General features: G+C 52.9%; 1 protein-coding gene across 5 annotated transcripts in view; it reads left to right on the plus strand.

Moving 5' to 3' along the window:
- Positions 1 to 19,001, plus strand: part of LOC135901912 (uncharacterized) — a 253,509-nt gene that overhangs the window by 198,709 nt on the left and 35,799 nt on the right. The window contains exon 1 of one of the 5 annotated variants that reach the window (XM_065431743.2): positions 17,183 to 17,349. The exons of the other annotated variants lie outside the window; for them this stretch is intronic. The gene's annotated coding sequence lies outside the window, so the exon portion shown is untranslated. Of the gene's footprint in view, positions 1 to 17,182; positions 17,350 to 19,001 lie in introns of those variants that run through there. 5 annotated transcript variants of the gene reach the window in all.

The raw sequence follows: 19,001 nt of genomic DNA on the forward strand, positions 1-19,001 counted from the left end.
TTGCAGAACATCGTCTTATGACCTGTGCGCGCGTTGTGTTTATATTAGGAAAAAAAACCTGCCAGTCACGTACATTTTAAACCTAGAAGCGCAACTTTGATGTGCTTGTTGTATTTTCATCACTGTCATCGTCCTATATTATGTGCAGTAAGGAAGACGACGTTTCCCGGTGATCTCAGATCAACTCTTTCTTATGCCAGAGCCGACACTGTCCTTCTAGTATGCGAATTTTCTAACCTCATTTAGTGACCTAATGCTCTGCCGCGTGGCTGTGTTGTCTAAATCGGAAATGCATGCTTCAGATTCGCGAAACTGATTAATTATAAGAAATTTATCAATAAATCGAAGTCAGTCAATCAATTAATGAACGTCTCCAGAGCGTGAAATGCAACGTTGACGTGTTCGTTGATTTATGGGGCTGTCGACGTGGAATATTTACATCTCGAATTCCAGGCGCTAATTAGCATGACCGCTGTTCATTCTTTAACAAGCTATAGTCCAAGGCCGTGATAGTAACCCTCGCGATTTGGCCTACTACAATCTCGCTCGTCACATCACACTGCTTGCCCTATCGGTTGAGTGGAGCCGTCGTGAGAAGGCACATTTCTGCGGACCTTGTTAGTCTGGCCGTATCATGGTCTGCTTACCTTGCTTAAGCAGAGGGTGCTCGTACAACGATTCTTCTTAGGTGTGCTCGTCCGGCAGCAGTGGCTCAACTAGCGGGACATCCTTCTGAGCACAGCAGTGTCGATGGTTCGACTCCCAGATGATGAGGCTCTGTTGAACGAAAGTTTAGAATCGCAGGTCTGAATCGCGTCAATTTTATTTTACTAGAATCTGAGGTCACCCGGCAGCCCAGTTCCTTAGTGTGTGCCTGTCTGATACTTGGTCATCCCCGCTTATCTGAAATTTGCATGGTAGACGTGGTTGGTCGTTCTCGTTGATATCGTAGTAAATGACAGTTGTAGACAATGACGTTGCCTAAATTTTTAGCAATGGATACTTGAAAATGCAAGAATGACTAGAGTATGCACAAAGAGAAAAATGGGGGCTGCAGTAGGATTGTTATTAATCATATTATAAGAAGCCAACAAACAGACACCAATGACAACACAGGGGAAATTACTTCTACTTAATAATTGAAATAAAGAAATTATAAATGAATGGAATTGAAAGTGAATGAAAAGACTTGCCGCAGGTGGGGAACGACGCCCCTGATGTAATTTTTAGAGCTGCAGACGCGCGCGAAATTGCCCGCTGGTGCCTCAGCGTTTCTCAGGAAAAGCAATGACGTGTCTATGACGCCCGCCACCGCGATGACAGTTTTAACCCTGGGGACATGGTCCTCCCCTGGACACCACCACGACGTGTTGGTCTGTGTGAAAAGTTGATTTCGCCACATTCTGGCCCGTATCGTGTCTTGCGCAAAGTAGCCGACGTGACATATGAAATCGAACCTCTCGATGTCACCATGGCGCTGTCTGCCTCTGACATCGTCCACGTCACAAGAATAAAGTCATATCACTTGGACACACCAAGCACCGGGACAGCGCCTTCGCTCCCGGGGGTCGTGCTACGAGGCGTTGTCAGCGATGAAGTTGGAAGAGAAAAAACACGACGACGCTCGGTGATGTTCGTGTGGTCCGGTAGCCATCTTGAGTGACATTCGAAGTGTCCTTCTGTATATAACCCGTAAATATACTAGGTATTTTCCTCCCCGCAACAATATATACGTATATACAATTTCTTTGTTTCAATTACTGAGTTTTTCCCCTGTGTTGTCCTTGGTGTTGTTACGAACTCCCAACCGGTGCCACCAGTGTTACGAACTTGCACCGCTGCACCACGATAACGGCTTTGTGGTCCCGTAGCGCTCGTCACCCGTTTCGTGACAGAGCGTTGGTAGCGAAGACTCCGAGCCTGGCGTCGATGAGAATAACAAAAGGGACTTTATACATTATATACAGGTTATCATACAGGACATGAACGGATCGGCACTGGGGCCGAGAGCTCACACAAACGCGACTGTTCTCGCACGACGGCGTCCGGCGAAAACGCGTGACACATCTCACCCCAGTCGGGAGCGACCCTCTCTCCAGGTGGGGTCAGCGGATCCTGTTTTTCAGGCGGCTTGTCACTGCTTTTATAATCCCCGAGGCCCATTGTCACTCAACCGGCCCAATACAAAGTCAGCACACGACGGTCGTCCGAGGGGTCCAACCAGCGACCGCGCTGGCCACTCGGTTCAAAGTTCGCGCGCGCGGTGACCTCCAGGCAAGGGAGGTGCGGCGCCGGGCCGTCGGGCACACGCGGGCACGTCAAAACACGCTGCTCCGCCGAGGCTTCTCCCGCACGAAGGCGCAGCATCTTGACTTGTGAAGGGAGAATTAGGGCGCTCGCAGGATAGATTCCGCATCTTGCAGATTCGGAATCCGGGCTTGTGGTAATGGCACAACAGCATCCCCGCCCTCAGATAAGGCGCCGGGAAGACGAGCTGCCTCCACGTGGCTCGGATGCCAGGCGCGCACGTTCGTCAGGCTCGTCCAAGTTCACGTCCATTGTCGGGACGCCAGGTAACTTCACGTGCCCAGGTCCGACTCGTCAGGACAGGAGCTCTGCTCACCACGTCGTCGCCAAGGCACCTTGACCAGCTCCGCTCGGGTCGTTCCTAAGACCTTGCTTCTCGCCACTGGTCCCGCTTGGTCGTTCTGCAGCTTGCAAAACCGACCGGCAAAAGGCAACACCCAACACGAACAAGTGCCCTCTGTCTCCCGTCAAACACCAGACAAAGCCATAATTCAAATCAACCTAATTAATCGCTATCCCCTTTTGCTCCCGCTGCAACAAGAGGCAGGTGTACGATCTAGCACACAAGGCTCAAACAATCAGTTTTCAAATCATCAACATAACAAACTAGAAACAATTATTAATCATCAATAATAATGACAAATAGAATGGTCCCCTTGAAATCGCTTGGACCGAAAACATACTTCTGAGGAAGCAAATGAGGTCATTCATTTTTCCCGGCGATATTTTCGCGGAATCCGAAGCTGCTTATATTTGCGACCCTGCTTATCCGTGTAGCGGCGGTACAATAAGCCAGATTCCTTGCCAAATGAAACCCCCTTTTCTTTCACTCCCCGTTTGACGCTCTTCCTCAGATCGGCTAGTGAACAATCTTCCTGTTGTTCGCGAATCCGAGTTTCCCTTTCAACTGCAGCCTGCTCCTGCCAGCTGGCGGAAACCGGAGCGAGTGTGGAGCCCGCGTCGCCTGATTGCGGCGTCGAGTCTATATCGCGGCTAGCACTGCACGCGTCACTCCCACTCACTTCCAGGACCCGCTCGTCTAGGCCAGCCTCCGAGCTCTGCCTCTCCCGTGACTGCTCGCCACTCAAGTTACCGTGATCGGTCCGTGTGCCGCACCGCCTTTCGCTCACCGACGCTAAGTCAAGTTCCCTCGACAGCGGGCGCGCTTTGGATCGCGTGGGGGCCATGTACGCCACGTCGGCAAAGAATGATTTGCCCTGATCCCTCAGCAGCTGCTCCGAGCTATTTGAGAAGAGGTAGGAAAATTGCTCCGGGAGGGCGGCTGACACAGCGGCTTCGGTGTTAAGTTTTCCAAACTCTCCTTCAATGATAACCGTTGCGATCGGTAAACAGACACTCTCCTTCTCGGCCACTTGCCGTATCCTAACGCACTCTCCCGTAAAATCACTCGAGGAGACGAAAGACGGGTGAACAACGTCCATAGTGGCTGCAGAGTCCCGCAGTGCTCGGCACTTCTTGCCGTTTACCTTAATTTCCTGCACATAGGGCTCCAATAGACGTATGTTTTTGTGAGTTTCCTGTATCGTTGCAAAAGCAATTCTCTCTGGGCAGCTTGCAGCGATGTGCCCTTGCTTTTTGCAATTGTAGCAGGTTAACGGTCTCCGTTTCTCAAAAGAACGCGTCATTTCGTTTCGCTGTTTCGGACCATCGTCATCATTCTGAGATGCATTCTGTCCATCCCTTACAGTTTCTTTGGGAAGGGACTCGTCGTCCCGAAACTCGCGACGCGTGATTTCCTTCCGTTCGTCGGGCTTCCCGTAAAACCCATCTCTTCTATCTGCTTTTTCTATGCGCACTGCCTTGCTGTGCAAGCTGCGGCGGGTGTAATACTCTTCCGCTAACTCTGCTGCCTTGTTTAGCTTAACCTCCTTTAGCCTATCTTGCAGCCAGAGCCGGACATCCTCATCAATGCAACGGTAGAACTGCTCCAACGCGATGCATTCGACAATTTTGTCGCGGTCGTCGTAAACCTCTTCGCCCTTCAGCCATTCCACCAAGTCGGCTTTTAGACGAAACGCGAAGTCAACATTCGACTCCTTACCCTTTTTTGCATACCGGAACCTCTGCCGGAAAGCTTCGGGCGACAATTTGTACTTCCGCAGTAGCGCTTCCTTCACATCACTGTAGCTCTCAAACGCCTCTTTCGATAAGCAAGTTATTACGTCTGATGCCTCCCCAGGAAGCAACGCTAACAGATTCTGTGCCCAAAGGGATCGCTCAATGCTATTCCGTTCACACACGTGCTCAAATTTCACGAGGTATTTGGCCATATCCTCTCCGACGACAAAGGGTGGAAGTTGATCGCGTATTCTTGGAACATTAGAAGTGAGACTAGGCGCTGGCGAGCTATTTCGGGTCTCCAACTCTTTCATTTTAAGCTCGTGCTCACGAATCTCTCTCCTTTCCTCCATGCAACGTTCCTTCTCCCTCTTTTCCTCCTCGCGACGTTGCTGTTCTCTCCTTTCCTCCTTTTCCTCCTCGCGACGTTGCTGTTCTCTCCTTTCCTGCTCGCAACGTTCCTTCTCCCTTTCCTCCCTTTCCCGACGTTCCTTGATATCCGCCCAGGCCTCAGCGGCCTCCTCAGCCGTTACGTCCCCAGTCCTCATGACCTCAAGGATCGCATTCTTTCTTTTGGTTGAGCCCAACTCAATGCCCAACTCCTCACAAATTTCGAGAAGTTCCTTCACCTTGCACTTCTCCATCGTTCACACTGTCCTCCTGCTGTTTACCCTTTTTGAATATACCTGCCGTACGCTACTATAACACTACTAGTAAGACATATGCAAGTATATCACACACTGCCCTGTTTACCCCCTCAGCATCCCCTGGTTTTCAAAACACTCTTACTAGGCTTGAAACACACAAGGTTATCACAATGCAACACCAAGTCAATCCCTGAGCTACTATAACCTGTGTCAGAGAAAGTCTGGTGTTTGAGGTAAACTTCAGGCACTCACCGCGCCGAGGTAGCTGATGCCGGTCAATCCCGTAGCTGCCATCCAGTGTTACGAACTCCCAACCGGTGCCACCAGTGTTACGAACTTGCACCGCTGCACCACGATAACGGCTTTGTGGTCCCGTAGCGCTCGTCACCCGTTTCGTGACAGAGCGTTGGTAGCGAAGACTCCGAGCCTGGCGTCGATGAGAATAACAAAAGGGACTTTATACATTATATACAGGTTATCATACAGGACATGAACGGATCGGCACTGGGGCCGAGAGCTCACACAAACGCGACTGTTCTCGCACGACGGCGTCCGGCGAAAACGCGTGACACATCTCACCCCAGTCGGGAGCGACCCTCTCTCCAGGTGGGGTCAGCGGATCCTGTTTTTCAGGCGGCTTGTCACTGCTTTTATAATCCCCGAGGCCCATTGTCACTCAACCGGCCCAATACAAAGTCAGCACACGACGGTCGTCCGAGGGGTCCAACCAGCGACCGCGCTGGCCACTCGGTTCAAAGTTCGCGCGCGCGGTGACCTCCAGGCAAGGGAGGTGCGGCGCCGGGCCGTCGGGCACACGCGGGCACGTCAAAACACGCTGCTCCGCCGAGGCTTCTCCCGCACGAAGGCGCAGCATCTTGACTTGTGAAGGGAGAATTAGGGCGCTCGCAGGATAGATTCCGCATCTTGCAGATTCGGAATCCGGGCTTGTGGTAATGGCACAACAGTGTCTTTGTTGGCTTCTTATGATAGCGCATGCACAGCAACCCTGAAACTGCTGTCGCTGAGTGCTATCACTGAGTCACCGGCGTGTTAGCTTTAGTATACAAGATCAGGGACATGAAGCGACTACGCGAGATACTATTCTGTCCACTGCTACGCTACTTCCATATTATATTTGACACGCATGTCAAGACGCGTACGTCCCGTCCTCTTCGTGGGTGTGGTCCCCCTGTTTGCGGTCGTCGAGGTGTTCGTACAAAGTCAACCGAACGTAAACTCGAGCGAGTTTCTTTACAGCTCGAGATTGCACATTTGTAAATAATTCATGATTTAGAACCACAGCTCGCGGGTCTTCTGCTGCACCTCCCCCGCGCTCTTATCTTCCACACGATGTCACAGCAAAGGAAATAGGAAGAGCTCTTGTGAAAGAAACGTGGGTGCATTTCATTTCTGGAGTTCGATTTATTTTCAACATGCCTGAAAGACGAAGTAGGGAACGCAAAGGTGCTGTGCCAGGCTTCGCTGATGTCGAGGATTAAAAAAAAAGGGGGGGGGGGGGTAAGGAGAGTTGATGGAGACGGTTTCAGCTTCCTGTCTTCAGGGCACCGATTTTTTTTTTTTCACTCCTCTTTCGTTTGCTTCGCTCGAGTCGTTCGTCTCAGTTCTTTCTTTCTCTTCTCGCTCTCTTGGCCGGCCTCCGCTACAGGGTGCGACTTTCAGAAAAAAAAAAAAGGTGACGAAGTGTGGCGGCACCCTTTTTATTGCTCTATACGGACCAGCGGCTCCTGGCGGCTGGGCTTGGCTGGGGCTGGAAAATAGATGGCCGACTCCGCGTCACCGCCTCGGAGCGCGCGAAAAAGAGAGCGCAGGATTTACAACCTCGGCGTGTTAGAAACGAATGTCCTCCCCACGTCGCTCGGCGGCAACGCCTCGAGGGGCGCTCCCATTTATGTCTCGGAACGCGCCGCAAACCCGTCAGTGCATACCGTTCCTTCGTCCGCAGTGAACTGCTGTCGCGGTCGCCGATATCGTCGAGCTAAGTTCGGCAACTGGTCGCCTCGTTATTATTGACGGTTCCTTCCCTAGCTGTCACGTTAACGACCGCGCGTTGCCGCTAGGGGCGTCACTGTCAGCGGATGTTCTTTTTTGTGTGTGTGTGTGTGTGTGTGTGTGTGTGTGTGTGTGTGTATGGCGACCTGTGTCCACTGCTGTCACTGATTGCCGAACCGCCGCCTCCATCACTACCACTTCAGCGACCACGGTAGCTCTAATCCATACTGCGCCCGCAAATTTCTTTTCTCATCGCATGGCCTAATCTTACCGTCTTGGGCAATCCGCTTGAATTTGAAGCAGCGCGGATTCGTTGCTGCGAGCTTTTTTTTTTTTTAATATCGTGGGAGCGCACGCATGAGGCGCAACATTTCCTCCTGCCTTCCATTTCTTGCGCGCTCTATATTTTCCCACCACGAAAATAAATTCGCGGACGTAAGTGCGTCGCTCCCCGTGTCATTGCTTATACATACAGGCCGGCCCAAGACCGTCTGTGGCTCTCTCGGCGGAAAGCTTTCTTTGCCATTTCAAGGCAGCGCCATCCGTGTACAAGCCACGGGCGCTCAGCGTCGGGGAGCGGTTTCCAGTTTATGCCGGATTCGGTCGCTTTAAAACATCCGCCCTAGCTCCCCCCGGCTCAAAAAAAGTCGGGGCGTGATTTGAACTCCCAATGCGATAGCGTACGTGTTGCGCTCTTTCTTCGTGTGTTGATTCTGTTCTTCGGTATGGTCATATACATGTATACAACGCCTATATTGCCTTGTTCGATTTTGTTTCTGCCGTCTAGCTTTATTTCGCATTTGTATCGTCGTGTCTTGACCTTTACAGACTCTGTCCGCGTGCCTGGCATCGAATTTCTTCTACCGTACTCGCCTTGCCTAAAGTGAAAATAAATTTCAAGCTCTCCTGTCATCATCATTCCATTTGTAATATTGTTTATTTCTTTCTCTCGCTGCCCTTTTCGCTCCCGTGTTCTGCCTTTCTGCAACGTTATAGGTCCTGCAGTCCGCCGCCGCTTCGAACAGATCGAGTTCGGCTCCCCCCCCCCCCCCTTCTTCCTTTCTTTTTAAATCGCACCCGTCGTGTTTTGTTTATTTCCCTTTCTTCCGCCTTTCCGCCATCTCGATAGAGATAAGGCTCCTGCCGAACTCCGCTTCCCCTCAAGTCTTCGCCCCGGCTAAGGGCGAGAGGCGGTCCCGGCTTTTATGCTGCGGATAACAGCGGTAGCAGCGACAGTTAAAGCCGTGTTTATTATTATTATGCTGTCCCGAATCCCCGCCGTCGGTCGTAATCCGCTGCCGAAAAGAGATCATCGCGCGACGTTCAGCGACGCGGGCAGGCATCTATACTCGGTGTAAGCTGTTGGACTTGGCGCCGCTCGCTGGCTCGCCCGACCCGGGAAGACGGTTGTGAGGGGATCGAGACAGGAGAGGAGCGTTGTCGTATACGCTGTGCCGTGGCCTTCGTGTCCTCTGTGCACTGTGGCCAAAGGTACGAGTCGTCCTGAGCGCGAGAGCTTTCTGCGAAAAATAACTATAGTGGGATCTCGGGGGCGCTGCGATTGTTCAGCTCGTAGCTGCTATGGAAATGATGCGCTGCACGCACGCACTCGTCGAATCTTCGTACCTGCGGTTTCAGAAGTCCAGCGATCGAACTATCGTAGATTAATGCTTGCACGTTCCAAACGAAATTATTTGTGAATATTGACAGCAGTCGAAGCTGAAACGGTTACAAGTTTCTATACCGTGCGTAACAAACTTGTTCGGCAACCGTAACAGCGACCACTGCGGTATTGTGAGGCAGTGTTACCACGTGCGGACGCTCTCCTAATCCCAGAAATATATTCAAGAACGGGCGCGTTGCTAAATAGTCACTGTAATGTTTTGTGTCAAGTTAATTTCTGGCGCTGCTCAAACAGAGCTCTGCTGCGCGTATCCTAACCAATAGGATTGTTGCAGTGTCACAAAGACTGTTAGTGTCAGTACCACAGTGTCAGTGTTAGTGTCAGTGTCACAAAGACTGTTAGCTTTAGGCGGAGTTCAGCTTGAAGTATATCTGACGTACGTAGGGGACTTGGAAACGACTGAAGAATATACTGCAAAACACTTCGGCTTGCAGATATTGCGTCAGAGCATAGATGTCGCTGCATATCAAGTATACGATTACGGCCACTCGATCAAAGCAACCACCGTGCGTGTGGTGATAGAGCCAATGGGGCTAGAATGTCCCAGAACGTGGCTCCACCCCAGTGGACCGCTGACTGACTGTCGTGCGTTTCGGAGCGTTTTAGCAGGGATTGTAAACCTTTAGAATAAAAGCAGGAACAGCGCAACACAGGACCAGCGAGTAAACAGGACTGTTTATTCGCTCGTCCTGTGTTGCATGCTAGTCAGCGCTCTGTCCCGTTTATTCGCTCGTCCTGTGTTCAGCAGTCCAGCAGTCCAGTTCCTGTTTTTATTCTAAAGATGAACCAACCAGCCCCATTGAACACATTGTAAACCTACTGAAGACGCTATGACACGACACGACGCGACTTAGTGTACCGTGTACGTTCAGCTGCTCGATGAACTAGCTCTCTCTCTCTCTCTCTCTCTCTCTCTCTCTCTCTCGGGGGCGCCTTTCGGGAGGTCTGGCAACCTTGGCGAATGCGATTATCGAGGCGCCGCGGCAGCTCGGGGCGGTGACGACTACTACTTCCGTGCGATCCGTTGTGCAGGCGCAGGGAGGGCGCAGGGGAGACGCTGCTGCTACTTGCAAGCGAGATGACGGCACAGACGCACGGGTCGTTGAACTCGGCAACGCTTGCTTTCTTGTCGTCTGCCGCTCGCTTGCCCGTCGTCTTGTTTTGCGCGCGCCAGGACTCATGAGTGCGAGAGCGCGTTGCTCTGTAGCCAGCGTCGCTGGAGAGTGCATGTCATAACGTCTAAGCTCGGTTTACGGCGGCGCCATGTAGCTGTAGCTGTCTATCTTCAGTTTCGTTGACTCCCTCCGTGTTTCTCTTTTCTTTATTTTTTTTTCTCGCTTGTTTGCACGTTGCTTGAAAGTCGGGAGTTGTAGTTACCCCCTCCGCATGTTGTTGTCGTGTGATAACGACACGCGAGCTTGTTGCCGGAGGTCACTACACCGTGGCAGCTTCTATAGCACAGCACGCCGCTGTCTTGGTTCATCTGGTAATTGTCGCCTCCTTGTTTTCTTTCTCGCTCCTTCTTGTTTTTTTTTGTGATGAGGAATGTGGTGTAGGAATTGACGGAAGCAGCAATTCGCACAGTTGAAGCCGCGCTGAGGCGGTAATGGTCATTGAGACAAATTACTGCCTATCTAACGCGGCCGTTAGGACTTAGTTTGGAAGTGTTATGGGGGTAGATGTAGCGAGAGCCAGTTTGGGCGATGTCTTTATAAGTTTCATAATTCTAAATTAACGCAGTATAGGCTTCGATTGCCTCCCCTGTAACTGAAGAAAAAAAATGTTAATTTTGTGTACACGAAGCACGTCTAATATGGAATAAAGTCGTTATAGCGCCGCAGCGAGGTATTCGTGTCAAAGTTGCCGCAATCACGTGTATTGGTAACTCGCCTCGTGCGCATGGACACGATATATCGTGTTCTTGGCTTGTTGCGAACGTGAGCAATCGCTTCTGCTAGTATGCGCCGTTAGCCCTTATTGTAGATTCGAATTGATGGATTGTCGTGTTGTCCAGATGCTGCAGTCGTGAGCTTCAGCTGCATATGTCTAGGAGATGCGTCCTCCGTACTGGCGGCGACATATAAACCGGATAGGAATTTGGTATACACTTGCTCGTGCAATCTATCGTACATGCAACCAGTCGTAGCAAGGGCGGCATCCAAGAAGACTGTTTGTTGCCTGCTTCGGCTAATCAGGTTACATGCGGCCTTCGTGTGTGTGTGTGTGTGTGTAACACCGCATCGTATCTCCTGTGGCTCCTGCACAGCGCACTTCCCAGCCGGGTTTTCGTCGGACGTATATAACTGTGCGCTTTCGACGTCTTCGGCTTGCCGTCTGCGTGGCGTCGTTACTTCCCGTTCGTTTCCTCGAAGATGCAGAGTACACAGCTGAATCAAGCACTTAGCACGCGTGCCTAGCGTGTTCCCCGGTGCTGTTCCTCTTTGCTCTTCTATCAGCGCGACAAGTGTCGCGTGGCGGCGAGCCTTTCCGGCGAAACCGACCCCGATTGGCCCTTTCTTGTCGCGCCGTCCATTCGCGGCCACTTGAAGCTGGCGCGCCTCGCAAATGTGGCCAAGAGGCTCGTATACGTGCGATAGGACGTCGGCGGGGACGCCCCCACTAGGCGGCGATGGTAGCGGGGCCGCGAAACGGGAGTTGTAGGAGGGAGACTGGTCGCGCGCGCGCGCGCGCGCTACCGAGAACGTGCAGGAGACGCGACGGAGAGCGCGCGCGTTCAGGGTCGAGTTTGGGGTTTCCTTCTCGTCTCGTCGACGGGGCGAGGCGTACGGAGAGGAGGCTGACGAACGCGCTGGCCGAAGTCGTCTTCATTCAAACCCTATCTTCGGTTATACGTACCGAAAGTTTCGGTACGACCTGTCGCGCGAAACCTCGGCAGGATTGCTTATACCCTCGCGCCAATACCAGTGGGCAGCATCGTAATTTGAAAGCGTCGCCTGTCGCGAGCACTCCTTGTGCGTTGAGAGAGGCGCTATTGAAACGGCTCCTGTTGCACTTAAAAAAGAAAAGATAGAGAAAGAATCCTGCAGGGTCGTGGATAGAATAAAAGACAAGATCCTCGGTCAGTAGCTTCTTCAGTCCCAGTATGCTATGCTTCAGACATTCTTCAGCGAAGGTGTTTACGTTTGCGGGTTTCGGCGTCGGGGGCGGAGGAAGACTGAGCCCCCTTGGTTTCCGTTATTTCCACTTTTTTTTCCCGGTTAGTCTGCGTTAGGCTATTTCCCCAAGCAGGTGGTTCGGTTTCAGGGTGTGCTTGACGGCATTCAAATGTTGGACCGCAGGCTGAAGTGACGGCAGGCGTAAAGATCGCTCGGGACCACCATGCCCGGGACAGCACGGTTTGAAGCAACCCTACAGACGCTTCTAGCATTCTTGAAAGTTGGCGGGGGAAAGTGAGCAGACGCAGTTTTCGTCTGTTAGCATCACGCCATGTACGCGCGCTATAGGCCCAACTTCTGACGGTGGAGGTGGCGGGGGGAGGGGGGAGGGGATTCCCCGATTTAGAATCGACGGGCTGGACCGAGGGTTTCGCAACCACGGTGTGGTGGAGGCGCTCTGACTTCTATCGCGCTGAAGCCGGCGACAGCGCGTATACAGTACGCCACTTGCGCGCAGTATGTAACAATCGCGTGCAACATGACTTGCAACACCCTTGTTCGGGGTCGAATGGGCTCCAGGGCTGCGCGTTGGCTTTGACATGCGAAATAGCGGTTTAATAACTACCGTTAATTGAAGCTGTGTCTAGGTGTGGAACTTACCCTGTGTCTGCGCAGCCGTGTACAGTCTTGGAGCCCATTCGACCGCGGGCACCGGTATTGCATGCAGGTCATATTGCACGCAACTGTAGTACGTTCGACGTTGCGTTGCGCGTGCCTTCGGGCTGCCCCGCCGGACGCTGCGACGGCGCCGCGGTCGCTGGAACCGATACCCGAGCTGCCTTTGGCTGCGACTCCGGGGCTCGCTCTCGAAACGGGAATGCGCGGCGTTACGTTGCGTCGCATCCGACGCCGAGCGCTCTCGCCGCAGCCGAACCGCGGAGCGCGCAGCCCAGTGGCGCGGCGATGGCCCTTTCGGTTCAGGGCCACCTACGTGCTATCTGTGGTTGCGCGCGATGACGAGAACCAGACCGCGCCCATAGAGGAACGAGAAAGCGCTGCTGTTTTCACATGCCACGCTCGAAGCGTCTTAGGGAGATTCATGCTAAGGTTTCCGAGATCTTCTACGTGTCTAGAATTCCCCGAGCCCGCCCGCCCCGATTGGAAGTGAGGCGCGAGATAACGGTAGACAGCGTCCGTCACGTCCATTTGATAGATAAGGGCAGGGTGACTGACAGGGTCGGGGTGCCGACTGTGCTTGTGTCAGCGAGCTTGCGCCAGCGTTTCACGGATAAAGCGTGCTCGCGCGTTGGTGATAAATTTATCGGTACTTCGCTTTCTAAGTAACCAGACGTCGTTTTTTTCTTCCTAAGCTGCTAAAACCTCGAGGGTGTGTTGTGTTACATGTTCTTTTCTAAGGATTGGACTCTTTGGTAGAGCTTCCCAGAAGAAGGAAGCCGAATCTTTCTGCTGACAGCGATTGTCGACACGTTGTACCCCTCCTGAAAGAGACCGTAACTGATAAAGACGGGAGTATTTACCTTCTTGGAAAGTAAAATAAAAGAAAGACAGGAAAAGTCGCCAGGCACGAGTTACGTTTTGGTAGAAGCGGTATTTCGTAAATAACGGAATGGTGGACCAGTCGAGAGTCACAGTGCAACATTCTGTACCGCATATGCGCTCATGGCGCCGCCTTTACAGCGGCTCGCACTGTCACTCAATAGGCTTTCTAAATGAACTCCAGTGAGCGGTAAAATGAATTCTAACCTTAACAGATTGTCGACATCGGGTCATTGAAAGGTAACCGCCCATTCGCGTAACGAAAGTAGCTCTGCGCGCGTTCAGATGCCGCCGGTCTACTGGGCCGTACAGGCTGCATGCAGCTCCGAGCCTGGTGGTGGTGGCATGGGGAGATGAAACACGGAAACACAGGGCTGAATACTGCAGTGATGCTGTGTGTGTGTGTGTGTGTGTGCGTGTGTGTGTGTGTGCGTGTGTGCGTGCGTGCGTGCGTGCGTGCGTGCGTGCGCGCGCGCGCGTGTGTGTCAGTCACACGAGGGATAAAATCTTGAAACTAGGTGAAATTTTTTTTTTATAGCGCACGTACTACTGTCAGTACATCGCTGTTTATCGAAGTAACGCAAACCAAAAGTCGACGTGAAGGAAACTATTCGTGTATTTGCAGTGTCTGTAGCATGCACAGTTCTGTTGGGCCGCGGTCCCTAACCCGGCCTCTCCTCCTACTAACCCCCCTTACACTCTGTCTCTTTTTCGGTATTTTCCACTTGGATCTCCAGCTGCGCGTTCGCCGTTCTTTATGGCGACCGGCTCCGCGACGCCGGCGCCAGCGGCAGCTGTCCACACGTCGTCTTCGTAAACACTGGCCTACAGGTTCTCGACCTCCGGCGCGATGACAGCGTTAGAGAATGTTCGCACTGCTTCGGCTGCGGGCAGCGCGATCGTGTCGCTCGAGTGACGATTGCGCGCGCGTGAGTGAGCCAGCTGAAAACTGCGCGTGGTGCGTGGGACATGTTTCTCCCGCATGGGTGCCCGATCCCGCATGCTCTCCGAGCGCTACTGCAAATGCTGCAAGACAGTCGCGCTGACCGACACGCACAGCGAGCGAAGACCTGAAGTCAGTATTCGTCTGTCTCGTAGACCTGTTGGCGGGGCCCATGTTTTGCGATATTCTACCTTGTTCACTCGCTAGGCGTTGTTGCATTATTTTGTGTGTGTGTTTTCAAAGAGACTTCCTTCTGTAAGGACTGAAACAGCCTGACAGCTCGCTGGTTAATTACCAATACTAAAAAGTTGTGCATAACCCCGATCTCGAATCATGCGCTTTTTTTTTACTGTGTGCGTCGTGTTGTCAGTGTGTGACCGTGTGTCGGTGAAAGTACAGTTTAAACCCGTTCTTTGGTCTTAGGGCACTAGTAGGTCGGTCGCCTCGAAATAGCGTTTCTTTTTTCTTCTTCGTCGTTTTGTTTAAACGTAATCACCGCTGATAGTGTAGCTTGTTTCCTGTGTTTCTGCGCCTGCTTTCAAGTGACCAGCTCTGAAAGATCTGAAGTTGTGTCGCCGTGGTCTGTATTGCTTCGTTTGAGTTAGTCTGGCCATATCGCTTTTGTTTTTGTAAGCGATGTCCTCTATACGGCGGTACAGCCAAATAAACATGGCTGTTGTGGCTTGTAAAACGTACAGTTCCCTAGTTTCTCAGGAAAGGCTCGCCTTTCCACTGAACGTATAACGTATCGTTTCACGGAATTTCTTGTGTAGCCTCCGTTTGTTCAAGTTTACCGTTTCGCACGCGCCTATTCGTGGAAGGATCCGTATAGCCGTGTGGTTCGTGCAGAAGGTGATGGGAACGTTCGCTACTGCGGCGCAGTTTGTCAGACCCAGCAAGAAGAGAGAGAGAGAGCGAGCGAGCGAAGTGGTTCAATTTGTTTAACCAAGCCTCCCAGGCTTCAAGGCAACGTCCCCGTTTACGTTAGCGCTGCCCCCACTCGCAAACTTCGGTCCAACCACCCTTTGTTATTCTGCTTGCTTCCTTTCTATAAAGCAGGGGCCCCCTTACATGTTGTTTTACCGTCGCCTTCCACGCAAGAACCCCCGGCCTGGCGGCATAGGAACAGTGGCGCGCACCACACTGTATATTGCTTTAGCTGCCCGCTTTCGTCAAGCTCCTTCTCAACCATGACGTTCGCTTCCTCCGCGGCCGTTCAAGACCCTCCCGACTCGGACCGCGAGCGAGGCGTACATGTCTGTCGACCGACGGCCTTACAGAAATGGGAACCCCTCCTCTCTTCCCGCCGTTGTGTTTTTTGCGCGGCGTTCAATGCTTTCTTCCCATGCGCAAGCACGACGAAAGTCCGCCCGGGGTCTGCATGCAGGAGGCACAGCACTCCAAACCGCGAGGGGTCCTTCCTCTCCCCTTCGTTGTTTTCCGCAGTCTCCTGAACCCGCGGTTCCAGCGCCGCGTGCATTCCGGCCGGCAAACGCTCTCCCACTCGAGGCTTCCATTCCAAGACGTCCCCCGTAGTGCTTCGCTTCTGGGACCTGTGCCCGCGGTGCAGCGAAGCAACGAGGCGCTGTCTTGCGTGTGCGTGTGTTTGCGTGGCCCTGAAGAAAGCTAAAATAAAAAAAAAAGAGAGAGGAGTGAGAGTTGGTGGATGAGCGCCCCCTAACCATAATAAACTGCCAGCCCCGCGATCTCCGGTGTTTATCGCGTCAGAAGAGCGTCCGCTTGCTCTTGCTCCTCTGCCCTCGCGTCATCCCTGCTTCCTCTGCCTGCCTTTGTTATGGTTTCGCGGCCGCGCACGCTGCCCCAAGTACAGAGGGCATTCCTTCTTTCGTCGTTCGCTTGCGCGCCTCCAGCCGCCAGTGCGCTCGATCCCTGGTCGGATGGATTGCTCCGTGACGCGCGAAGCTTCTCCGAAGCGCCGTTGGTGGAAGCGTGCATGCGGAGCAAGACGCGCCGTTTTGGTTGTTTGGAAATGAAGTGTGGGAAGAAATTATAAGCGTCGATCTAGCTGTTTGTTGCGGCTGTTGAGTTCGAGCTGTGGTGAGCTGCGATCCCTTAACTTCGTTAGCTCGGTCGGTCTCGGGTTTCGTGGTTGGCCGGCACTGCGACGACGAGAGCGCGTGCCTTCTCGCCCGCCACGCTTCTGCGAAGAACGTGCCGACTGGTGTGCCATGGCAATATTCACGTTCGCCCGCTGTTTCGTGAGCACCTCTCACTCTCTCTTTCGACCTCTCTCCCTCTCCCCTTAGCTCCTACGAACAAGTAAAACGAAACCACTGGGCCTTAGCGCCGTTTCCGCCGCTTGGCCCTAGCCGCCGTCACGGTTACATCCATCTCGGCATCATCGGCGATTTCCTTTGCCGGCCCATTGCGTCTCGATGCGTGTATAGGCGCACCACAACAGATGGACGACGCAGAGCCGCGCTCTTGTATCGCCGGTCACGTCTCTCAAGCCCCGCCGAGATCCGTGTTTACCGGCCTGCGGTCCTGATTGGGAAGACGAACGGGCCCCGGGGTGCGACGGTGGTGGTCACGTGGCCGCTGACGTCTCGGTTTCCTCTTAGCGGAATCCCTTCGCCGCCGGTTTCCCCTTCCTCCAAGCGTTTCCTAGGGTCTGCTTTGCACCCCCCCCTCCCTCCCTCCCTCCCTAGGCTGACCTTCTCGGCTGTGTGTGTGTGGCTTGCCGGAAGGGTCGTCGGCGCAATCTCCGCCTCTATAAAGAGGGCCCTCAGGAGGAGCAGGCTACGACCCCGCTGGGTTCGTCGTCTCGCACTCTGTGCTGGTGTGATACGAACGGCGTCCGCGGGGGCCTTGTGTTCCTTCATTCGAGTGCCAGTCACTGAGACTGCGAGTGGTGCGCCGAACGGGCCCTGCCAGCTGCTGGCGGAACACGCTGCTGCGCCTACTTTTGCGGAGAGAGTCCTTCTGACTGTGCAGTAGCGGTCAGTGACTGTGCCTACGCCGTGTTCGAGCACCGAAGATTGCGACGTGAGTTGTTACTGAGTGCTTCCTTAACGCATGTTGCTACCCGCCGCCGTGGGGCTCAGTTGCTGTGACGTTCTGATGTCGAGCACGAGTTCGCGGGTTCGATTCCCGACCGCGTTTAAATGCGGGTGAAATGCAAATGATGCAAAAGCGCTCGTGTGCCGTCCTTTGGGTGCACCTTAAATAACTCCAGGTAGTCATAGTTCGGAACCCTCCACTAGGGCATCTCTCATAGCTCCAGTATTGCTTTGGGACGTTAAGATCAATCAATCGATCAATCAATCTTGTTGCTCTTCGACATTCATGTGAGCAGGAAGACAGAGCATGACTTGTAGGTGTTCAGTGCAGAATATGGTTCTACCTGCGATTTGACGCGGGGCTAGCCTTATACCATCAAACGCGTCTAGAACGCGTCGGCATATTCAGACACTCGGAGTAACCATGGTTTAGTCGCGTAGTATCACGCGTATCCTGCTTTAAGCAGTCATTAGTATTCAACCGTTACCTGTCAGCCTGCTATTGCGGCTCCCGTATGTGTCGTTAATTAGGTGTTTCTGTGTTACATCTTTATTTGCCACTAACCTTTGACCGCGTGTTAACTTGGCGTGAAGGTTCGCTGCATAGGTTTGACGGCTTTCGCAACTATACTGTGCGAATAGAGCCCACTCTTGTAGGAGGAAACGCGAGTCGGCCATATTCCGTAATTGATTTAGGCCCGATATGCAGGGCGCGTCGTTGACATCGGTGCTGAAGCAATTACGAACGATTTTGAAAAGATTCTGCAAGTCAGATGCTCCGGCAGTACTTCGTTGTCCGAACCAAGAACTCTGGTTCACAGACTCGCTCCTAAACGGATTCCCGAAGCGAAACTGGGGCCTCCTTAAACGGATTTCGCTTCTCAAAAGTTGCTGCTTGTATTGAGAGTCGCGCGGTGGGTAAGTCGTTTGTCCTTGCGGTGTTAAGCATTCTGGAGTACAGGTCCCACGCAGTTTTCTTTACCGTCATTTACTACCTGGAAAAAAAAAGGAAAAAAAGAAAGGAAACGAGCGTTCGCGAGCGAAACAGGTGGTTCGAACCGTCAGGTGTGGAAAGCGGCGCGAAATGAAAGCGAAAGTACGCGCTTCCTAATCACTGCGCTTTTGGGTTGGCAACGCATAGACAAATAATTATATAAGATTCAGGGAGGTACGCCTGGTCCAGTGTGCTCTATTCTGATATACTCTGAACACAAGGGAGCGCGTAAATCTTCCGAAGAATGGTGGGCAAAGGAAGTACGGGACAAAGCGATGTCCTGTCACTTCTTGGCACCCTTGGCACCCAAAATACCATGCCAGCCGTTGTACGCAAAGTACAATGAATCAACTGGCTATTCCAACCCGTTTCGAACCACAATTGACGTTTATTCAGCTAGGGACTAGAAGTATACATGGTCAGTACACCGCAGCGAATACATCTTGCCACGGACAGCGACAGTGGGAGCTATTCACTCGGGACGGACGTGCTGGTCGTTCGGTCTTGCCGCCGTATTCGGATCCTCGCGTGCCAGCTGGCTGTCACACTCGCAGTTTCGATTCTCGCGTGCGATTTACTAGACCGAGCTGTGCTCGCAACGAGTCAGTTTGAAGTACTGCCATCGCTCGCTCACCTCTGGAATC

Source organism: Dermacentor albipictus, chromosome 9 (assembly GCF_038994185.2).
Source record: "Dermacentor albipictus isolate Rhodes 1998 colony chromosome 9, USDA_Dalb.pri_finalv2, whole genome shotgun sequence".
Classification (NCBI taxonomy): Eukaryota; Metazoa; Arthropoda; class Arachnida; order Ixodida; family Ixodidae; genus Dermacentor; species Dermacentor albipictus.